Source organism: Triticum urartu, chromosome 5 (assembly GCF_003073215.2).
Source record: "Triticum urartu cultivar G1812 chromosome 5, Tu2.1, whole genome shotgun sequence".
Classification (NCBI taxonomy): Eukaryota; Viridiplantae; Streptophyta; class Magnoliopsida; order Poales; family Poaceae; genus Triticum; species Triticum urartu.
Window position 1 is genome coordinate 429,160,630 of NC_053026.1, and position 9,426 is coordinate 429,170,055.

The following is a 9,426-nucleotide window of genomic DNA, read 5'->3' on the forward strand; positions in this document are numbered from 1 at the left end:
GAGCTCGATGAAGATTTTGTCCTTGTATTGTTTCGTTCTAGTTGATTAGTAGTGGAGCCCAGTTGGGGTCGATCGGGGATCTGTGTAGCTTTTGGGGTAGTCTTCTTTTATTTTGGTTCCGTAGTCGGACCTTGTATGTTATTGGTTGATGTAATGCTTTATTCATGTAATTGTGTGAAGTGACGATTGTAAGCCAACTATGTATCTCTTTCCCTTATGTATTACATGGGTTGTGTGAAGATTACCTCACTTGCGACATTTCTTTCAATGCGGTTATGCCTCTAAGTCGTGCTTCGACACGTGGGAGATACAGCCGCATCGAGGGCGTTACAAGTTGGTAATCAGAGCCTTCCCCGACCTTTGGAGCCCCCTACTTGATTGAATCGCTGACATTATTGAGTCTAGAAATGTTTTGAGTCTTTTAGGAATTATATATATCGGAAAGTAGGACTTCTTTTTACTCCTCAGTCCCTTTGTCGCTCTGGTGAGGCATCCTGACGTAGAGTTTTGACTCTTCTCTTCTCAAATTTTACTAAAATAAATTTAGGATCACACGGGTATCTTGGAATCGTTCCGATGGTTTTGTGACAAGAACATTGTTCTTGGTGCCTCCTGACATTTAGGGGTTGTGGCAGTGTCCCGGGGAGTTGAGCTCCGAGGTGTTGTCGTCACAATTTTATCGTTGCAGTTCTGGAATACCTGAGATTAGTTTCGCCGACATCGAAAATCTCTTTTATGCAGTTGTTGGTGAGATAACCTCGATGCCACCCAGTACTGGGGCGGGAGTTCGGGAGTATCGCCATAACTTGTATAACGGATGCTTTTAGAAGGTTGAGGTAAACGATTTTCGAAGGTTTCTTGGTTATGTGTTGAAGGATGGATACAGCTAGATGTAGGATTTGTTAGTTTTGGGTGAGATATTATGCTTCCCCTGTATCCCCAACACCTGATTGCATAACCGGAAAATTTCGGGAGTTTATAAGTGGGAATTCAAGTAGCTCCTAGGATATCTTTCCGACAGATGTATGATATGAAATTGGGGTTCGACGTCTAGTGGTCCGCCTATTCACGGTTGGTTTTACAGTGGTCTCATTGTGTCTTAAAGAGTCCTTGGCTATGCTGGCTCGGGGACGCTTCGTATGTCATGTGCACTGCCTTGTACATGATAGTGCTGTACGATCGAGCCCGTGTAGGCCCCACCACGAAAACTTCGGACGAAATCTCTATCATATGTTTGTTCCGGCTTATTTTGCAAGCCAATCCTTTGTTTTGTTTTAAGTGGTGATATTCGAGTTTCTTCGAAGTCAAATGTTGATTCCATACCTTCCCCAAATGGTGTTCTCATACTCCGATGTGAATACCAATCCTTCTTGATCATCAAGATTGTTTTGTCAACCCTTTTTAACCAGTGTGCTTCTCTTCAAGTGGATCCGATCATTTCAACATCCGCAAGATCAATTATCAGTTCTTCTCAATGGTGTTTGTTTCATTCGTCCCAAGTTGCCTTTGTTTTCCCACCCACCCACCCTTTTTCTTCAAGGACTCAGATATCTTAATCAAGTATCCATCTTATTGATGCGAGGCCTCTTCATTCCTTTTCCGTCAATGTTTCTTATCCGGTGATTCTCATGAAGATTCTAACGGAGTTTCAAGTTATCATTATTCATTCTTTTTTTTCTCCGGTGGTTTCAATTCAAGCTTTGTTGAGTATATCCTTTCCTTGTTTCAATGCTCTCTCATGCCGGTGCAATTCTTAATCATTCACCTCTCGCTATTCAATTGTTCCGGAGTGCTCAAGATATCTCGAAGATTCGTGTTTCCACTCTGCAGTAGTTCAAGATCTTTCGAGGATGTTCTCTCATTCAAGCCATTTAATTCAACCAACGCAATCTATCTTTTAAATCATTGAACGGTGTTTCTTTTGAGTGGGCCCTAACCCACAAGTCTTATCCCAGGATCTTACCTGACTCTTCTTATTTTCCCAGAGCTATCCTCAAATCTCTTTTCTAAGTTTGACGTAAGAATGATTTATCATCAGTCAAATGCCTTCTCCTAGATCTTTCACAATTCTTTTCATCGTTGGCTCAACCTCTCCTCTTTTAATCATTCCGGAGTGTCTCAATAATTCATGGTGGTGTCTCTCATCGTCATTCTCTGTATTTGAAGACCAAAGAAGATTTTTCTCTCAATCTTGCTCCTTTCTCTTCAAGATTCGTGATGCTAGCTTACTGCCATCCTCTCATAATTGTTTTGATTGTGAGTATTCTTTTCACCTATCCGGAGCATTTCATGAGTTATTTCCATTTCTTTACTCCGAAGGCCATTTTTTCAAATATTAGTCATTCCAGCTTCCAGCTATCTTTCTCCAAATCTTATCGGTGCTTCATTCAAATATCCTCTAATCAGCTCGCGATCTCTTCGTTCACTTTCATCTAAACTCTCTCATGTATCTTTGTTCATTTGCTAATTCTTACCGGTGATTCACCCCTTTTACTTCGTTCGTTTTCAATTCTTACTGGTGGCTCGTTCAAGATTTCTCTTCCTTTGTTATTGTATCGATTCATTTGTTATTTCTAGCCTACCGGTGGTTCGTTCAATATTTTCCCAAGTTGGCGCTATGTCTATCTTAATGCTCTCTGCGAGAATAAGTAGTATGTCAAATCCGCTGCTTGTCATCAATTTAAATTGGTGAAGGATAAGCATAACGTAATTCTTATTCTTGTTCATCCAAGCGATTAATTCCTTATTCCAGAGTTGCATCAACTTCTTGATTCCAATTGTGTTCAGCTTTTTCTTTTCCCGGAGTTTCAAGATCTCTCTTTTATCTCGTCGAAGCTTCATCTAATCATTTCAAGGCTTCAACCTTATTCTTTTCATCCTTCACTTCTTTGTGATCATTCTTTTAACCGGAGTTCTTCATGAAGGTTCTACATGATGGTTCATCAAGGATTTATATTCCTTCTCGAAGTGTTCATTGAGGTTCTTTTTTAAGGAGCTCAATCATTCTTCTTCTTGCATTCTGGTGTGCAATTCTTTTTAACTTTTCTTTTGAGATGGTGTTATGTCTTTCTTGACAATTTCCCTTCATGTTTCATGATTCAAAAGTTGTCAGGAATGAGATATTTAAAACCATCAATTTCTTCTTTGGATTTATCTTGGGTTATTTTTCACCTAAAACCTTCCCTAAGGAATGTTGCTATTGGGGTGCTTTTCAATAATCCAAGTTTCCTCCTGTTCTCGCGATGAAAGATGTTTTCATCTCTCCATCGTTCTCAAGCAAGCAATTGTTTTCGTTTGTGGCAGGTTTCCACCTCAAGTTTTTGAGATGTTTTCCATAAGCCCTCAACAAGCTTACTATTTTCGTTGTTGATTTCCCAACAACTCCGTTCAATCCTTCTTTTTAAGGATGCCCTCTCAAATTCATTTGAGGTAGAACATGTTGTTTTCTTCTCCGTTCTTTTCATTGCATTCTTTCATTTCTTCCCGAGGCATTGTGATGATGCTCTCTTCACTCATCATATCGTATTGTGAAGATCATGTTCTTTCCTTTGCTTACCCATTCAACTGGAGTGCCGTGTCCTTCATTCAAGTTCTCTCATCTTATCAAGTTTTGCCTCACTTTTCAACCGGAGTGCTGTCTGAAATCTTTTTACCCATTGTGCCATTCTTTCAATAGTTTCGGAGGCAGTGTGTTGTTGATCTCATCAAGTATCTTCTCATATTGTCAAGCTCTTCTTCAATTCCTTCCATTTACAGTGAGAGTGTTGTCCAAATTATATCATTCTTTTTCCCTCTCTATATTGTTTTAGCCGGAGTGTTGTCGTAATTGATCTTTATCGTTCCTTGTTCCTCTTTTCTAACGGATTGTTTTCAACTTTGAACATCTTCGTCGTTTTCTTTCTTTCAATTTTCAACCTCGCAAGGTTCTTTGGTTTCACTCTTTTGTTAAAGAAGCAACTTAGTTTTACCTCTTATCTTCCTCTTCCTTTTCCCTCCGGTGCCATTCTAGATCTCGGGACGAGATCCTCTCGTAGTGGTGGAGTGTTGTAGCGCCCCGAGACCGTTGTGCCAGGTGTCTCCCAGTTATTCGCTGTCGTTGCCATGTCTTTTGCTTGCGTGTTGCATTTCATCATGTCATCATGTGCATTGCATCATCATGTTTTTGAAACTTGCATCCGTCCGGGTCTTCCGGTTCTCTCCGTGTCCGTTCTGAGCCCAACCACACTCGCACGCGCCCGCGGCATGTCCGAGATAGTATTTTATAAGTGGCCGGAAAATGTTCTCGGAATGGGATGAGAGTTGGCGTGCGATGTTGTTATAGTGTAGGTAGACTGTGTGCCAAGTTTCATCGCAATCGGAGTCCGTTTGATGCCCCAACGGATATTTATAGCGGCAATATAGCCGGTCTATCGTCGGACGTTTTCGGTCTCCGAAAACTGTTGCCGGGCTTTCCCTCTCTTTCCTCCCTAGACCGTCTTCACATTTCACTACCTATCCACCAGACCCAACCTAACCTCTCTCGTCAGCCCGCGGCCCTCCTCGCGCCGCGTGTCCGAAAATTGTCCCAGACCCGACCCAAGCAGTCGTCACCGTTGTGTCCGGATCATCCCCAAACATCTACAAAATATCTCTGTTTTCTTGTTTGGACTTTCCTAACCTATAATTTCTCGACCGCCCGATTACGATCGGAGGGTCCGTTGAACCCCTATCCTAACTCACTAACTATATAAACCAGCAACCCTAAAATCTAGGGACTTGTCCCATCCATCCCTCCGTCGCGCCGCCAGTCCACTGTCTTCCTCCTCCTTGGGATCCCCTCCCGATCCAAAACCACCAACCACGACCACCCCCGCTCCTCCTCAGTTTCCGCGCCAACCAACTAGTGCCTCCTCTAGATCCCGCGTCCACCCAACCAGCGCAGCCACCAGACCGGAGCCCCTCGCCGGTAAGGCCTCGCCACCGTGCGCCCCGGTTCTCTCTCTCCTTGGCCTCTGACCTCCCCTGCGCTCCTTTTTTTTCTCTTTGAACAGAATCAGGAGCTCCCATGGCTGCCGCCGCCGAGCCGCCCGAGCACCTCCTCCTCTTGAACCGCCATGGCATCCGAGGCCTCCATGCAAGACCACCACCGCCGCCATGGACAGACGCCGTCCAGGGCCCTTGCCGCTGTGCCCTGCTTCTTCCTCCTCCTCGAGGAGATGCCCTCACCTCGAGCATCAGCGCGCCAAGGCCCGCCTTCTGAAGTCCGTTGTCGTCGGAGCTGCCCACCACCAGCAGGTCGCTGCACCTTCTCCTCCGTCCCCTCCTTCCTATCGATCTCTCTCACCGGACTCCCTCTGTCTCCTCTGTAACAGAGAACATCACACGCCGCCGCTAGTTCCGACCGGGCCCGAGGCCCTCCGTCCTTTCGCCGGCGTTCCCCTTCAGATCCCGCTGCCAGAGCTTCGTCCCTGCTACTCCTCGCGGTCGTCTTCTTCATGTGCGCCGCCAATGCCAGGTCCAGCCTCTGCTTTGAGCAGAGGAGGAGGACGCCCGTGTCTCGCCGCCCGAGCACCGCTGCCTGCCCTCGTCCCCGACGCCGGCGAGATCGCCGCCGCCGGATCCACGTCTCTAGCATGCCCGTGCTCGTGCACGCTCACCTCCACCGGCCGTCTGCAAGCAGCAGCGCCGTCACGGACAAGGTGAGGCACGCAGTTGCCTCGCGCGTCACTGCTTTTCCTCTCTGTTCTTCTCTCATCTCGCCATATCTCTCTATGTTGCCTCAGACCGAATCCGCTCGAGAGCCGCCATGGCTGCGTCCCCTTCGACCCTGCGCGCGAATGCCTCGCTGCTGTTCGCGTTGACCCCGCATCGATCGAGCAGCCACGGTTACAGAGCAAGCTATCGCTGTTTCAGTTTTTAGTTTTGTCAGACTTGCACCAGGGTATGGTTCATGTTGCGTATAAATGCTACATTTTATCAACTTCCTTCGTAGCCCACTGGTCACTCGTGCATGCATCCATCCAGGAGGTACTGGGTTTGAGTCCCAGGCGCCCCTATTTTTGCCTCTTATTTACCTTTTTTGCACACCACACAGCCAGCCGCTTGGGATTGGCCCGATTCTGCTGCTGCTGTTGCCTTGCGCACAGAGGGCTCTATATCTATCTACCGCTGGCCTGTGTAGCCCGTGCAGCTCCAGATTCAGCCCGTTTAGATTTTTTCCTGTTATGTTTTTCCCTAAATTTCCAGTGCATGCATATTTACAGTAAATGCCATCATTTTAAAATGCTCATAACTAAATGTCCATGCATCCAAATAAAACATGTTATATATATGTAAAATTCTCAGAATTTTATCTACTTTCATAATCTGCCATTTTCATCTATGTTTAAAATGTTCAAACTGCTGTTTGCATTAATTTGCTTAAATAACTTGTTAAAATAATTTATTTCATAACTATTTAACCGTAACTCAGAATTTAATAAACTTTATAGGTAAATGGGGTAGAATTTTGCCTAGTTCAACATGGTGTCATCTCTTTGCATGTTTAACAACTATAAAATATGGTTTAGGGCAGAACAGTGCCAAACCTAATATATGCATATGAGGATTTTTCCGGACTTGTTGTTTGTTGTTCCGGCCTCATTTAAATTTGCCTAGATAGGTAGTTTTCATTTGCTTCACCCCTTGCCATGTTAATCAACATTTAATATTGTTGGGTACAAAAACGAGATCGAACTAAATAACTTGTTGTGGTGTTTCGTCAATATGCAACTCGTTGCATATTGAGCTCCACTTAATTTGTAGGATTGTTTGTGCACTTTGCCATGCCATGCCTCATTAAACCAGACAGGCATCATACTTGATTGTGCATCGTGCCTTGGTTATGTGTTGGTTGTTTACTATGTTGTTTGCTTCTTTCCGGTGTTGTTTCTTCGGTTGGTTCCAATAACGTCGCGTTTGTGAGGAACCGTTCTGCTACGTCCGTTTGTCTTCTTCATGGACTCGTTCTTCTTCCTTGCGGGATTTCAGGCAAGATGACCATACCCTCGAAATCACTTCTATCTTTGCTTGCTAGATGCTCGCTCTTTTTCTATGCCTATGCTGCGATACCTACCCCTTGCTTATCATGCCTCCCATATTGTTGAACCAAGCCTCTAACCCACCTTGTCCTAGCAAACCGTTGTTTGGCTATGTTACCGCTTTGCTCAGCCCCTCTTATAGCATTGTTAGTTGCAGGTGAAGATTGAAGTTTGTTCCTTGTTGGGACATGGAGATGTTGTTCCTTGTTGGAACATGTTTACTTGTTGGGATATCATAATATCTCTTATTTAATTAATGCATCTATATACTTGGTAAAGGGTGGAAGGCTCGGCCTTATGCCTGGTGTTTTGTTCCACTCTTGCCGCCCTAGTTTCTGTCATATCGGTGTTATGTTCCAGGATTTTGCGTTCCTTACGCGGTTGGGTTATAATGGGAACCCCTTGACAATTCGCTTTGAATAAAACTCCTCCAGCAAGGCCCAACCTTGGTTTTACCATTCGCCACCTAGCCTCTTTTTCCCTTGGGTTAGGCCAGCCCAAGGGTCATCTTTATTTTAACCCCCCCGGGCCAGTGCTTGTCTAAGTATTGGTCCGAAATGGGCAGCCTGCGGGGCCACCTCGGGGAAACTTGAGGGCTGGTTTTACTCATAGCTTGACCTATCCGGTGTTGCCCTATGAACGAGATATGTGCAGCTCCCATCAGGATATCGGCACATCGGGCGACTTTGCTGGACTTGTTTTACCATTGTCGAGAATGTCTTGTAACCGGGATTCCGAGTCTGATCGGGTCTTCCCGCTAGAAGGAATATCCTTCGTTGACCGTGAGAGCTTGTGATGGGCTAAGTTGGGACACCCCTGCAGGGATTTGAACTTTCGAAAGCCATGCCCGCGGTTATGGGCAGATGGGAATTTGTTAATGTCTGGTTGTAGAAAACCTGAAGTTGACCATAATTAAAATGCATCAACCGCGTGTGTAACCGTGATGGTCTCTTTCCGGCGGAGTCCGGGAAGTGAACACGGTGTTGGAGTTATGCTTGACGTAGGTTGTTCTAGGATCACTTCTTGATCATAGATTCTCGACTGTGCTTCGCTTTCTCTTCTTGCTCTCATTTGCGTATGTTAGCCACCATATATGCTAATCGCTTGCTGCAGCTCCACCTCATACCTTTTACCTTACCCATAAGCTTAAATAGTCTTGATCGTGAGGGTGTGAGATTGCTGAGTCCCTGTGACTCACAGATTCTTCCAAAACCAGTTTGCAGGTGCCGATGATACCGTGCAGGTGACGCCACTGAGCTCAGGAGGAGCTCGATGAAGATTTTGTCATTGTATTGTTTCGTTCTAGTTGATCAGTAGTGGAGCCCAGTTGGGGTCAATCGGGGATCTGTGTAGCCTTTGGGGTAGTCTTCTTTTATTTTGGTTCCTTAGTCGGACCTTGTATGTATTTGGTTGATGTAATGCTTTATTCATGTAATTGTGTGAAGTGGCGATTGTAAGCCAACTATGTATCTCTTTCCCTTATGTATTACATGGGTTGTGTGAAGATTACCTCACTTGCGACATTGCTTTTAGTGCGGTTATGCCTCTAAGTCGTGCTTCGACACGTGGGAGATATAGCCGCATCGAGGGCGTTACACACGCGCCCGCGGCTTATCCGAAATAGTGTTTTATAAGTGGCCGGAAAATGTTCTCGGAATGGGATGAAAGTTGGCGTGCGGTGTTGTTATGTTGTAGGTAGGCCGCCTGCAGTTTCATCGCGTTCGGAGTCCGTTTGACGCCCCAACGGATAACTATAGCGGCAGTATAGCCAGTCTAATGTCGGACGTTTTCGGTCTCCGAAAACTGTTGCCGGGCTTTCTCTCTCTTTCCTCTCTAGACTGTCTACACAGCCCACTACCTACCGTCAGGTCCAACCTAACCTCTCTTGTCAGCCTGCGGCCCTCCTCGCGCGCGTCCGAAAGCTGCCCCGGAATCGAACCGGACTTTCGTCACCGTTGGATCCGGATCATCCCCAAACGTCTACAAAACATCTCCGTTTTGTTTCTTGGACTTCCTAACCTAGTTATCTCGGCCCGTCCAATTTTGATCGGAGGGACCAAATCGCGCTACACCTAGTTCCCCAATTACCTTCGGTTTAGTTTTGCACTCAACCAGTCTATTTTTCTCAACCGCCCGATTTTGATCGAAGGGTCCGAATCTACCCTAAACTTCCCCCCTCTTTCCAATTATAGAAGACTCCTAGTCTAAATCTGGCAAAACCCTAAAATATAGGGGGTTTGTCCCTGCCGCCGCCGCCACACTGCATCTCCCACCTTGGGATCGATCCCCATCCAATCAGTTTGTGCGTCCCCGATCCAAAAATCATGTCGATCTCCCCCCTCCAACCAGCGCCTCCCCTGATTCCCTC

The 9,426-nt window shown here is 45.8% G+C and overlaps 1 long non-coding RNA gene across 1 annotated transcript; it reads left to right on the forward strand.

The window, feature by feature from the left end:
* Positions 1-4,767: 4,767 nt before the first annotated feature.
* On the forward strand, positions 4,768-5,902 carry LOC125556148. The gene is made up of 4 exons (XR_007305021.1): positions 4,768-4,945; positions 5,031-5,274; positions 5,352-5,678; positions 5,763-5,902. It is a non-coding gene; the product is annotated as an uncharacterized LOC125556148 (long non-coding RNA).
* The last annotated feature ends 3,524 nt before the right edge of the window (positions 5,903-9,426 follow it).